Source organism: Myotis brandtii, unplaced genomic scaffold, assembly GCF_000412655.1.
Source record: "Myotis brandtii unplaced genomic scaffold, ASM41265v1 scaffold952, whole genome shotgun sequence".
NCBI lineage: Eukaryota > Metazoa > Chordata > Mammalia > Chiroptera > Vespertilionidae > Myotis > Myotis brandtii.
Window position 1 is genome coordinate 399,038 of NW_005371930.1, and position 385 is coordinate 399,422.

At 64.9% G+C, this 385-nt stretch overlaps 1 protein-coding gene across 1 annotated transcript in view; it reads left to right on the forward strand.

Annotated features, from left to right (window-relative positions):
• The window catches only part of CELSR1 (cadherin, EGF LAG seven-pass G-type receptor 1), a 109,059-nt gene that overhangs the window by 54,772 nt on the left and 53,902 nt on the right, over window positions 1–385 (forward strand). The window lies entirely within an intron of this gene.

Sequence of the window (385 nt, forward strand, 5' to 3'; positions counted from 1 at the left end):
AGGCAGGCAGAGTGGTTAGGGGCATCAGGCAGGCAGGCAGAGTGGTTAGGGGTGATTAGGCAGGCAGGCAGAGTGGTTAGGGACAGATCAGGCAGGCAGTGAGCAGTTAGGGGCGATGGGCAGGCAGGCAAGTGGTTAGGGGCGATCAGAACAGATGGATGCTGAGAAGGGTTAATGCTGCTCATTTCCCTGCCTGGCCAGAGCGGGGACCTCAGCAGGCCGGGCCAGGGCTGTGCAACTCAGCTCCCTCACACGCTCCGGGGTGCTCATGGGAACCCGCTGGCCCCCATCCTTGCATCGCCCCCCAGAGCTGGGGCCGTGGTTCCGACGAGAAGGGCACAGGGACAGCCACCGACCCTGCTCTGCCCCCGGGAGCCTCGGCCGT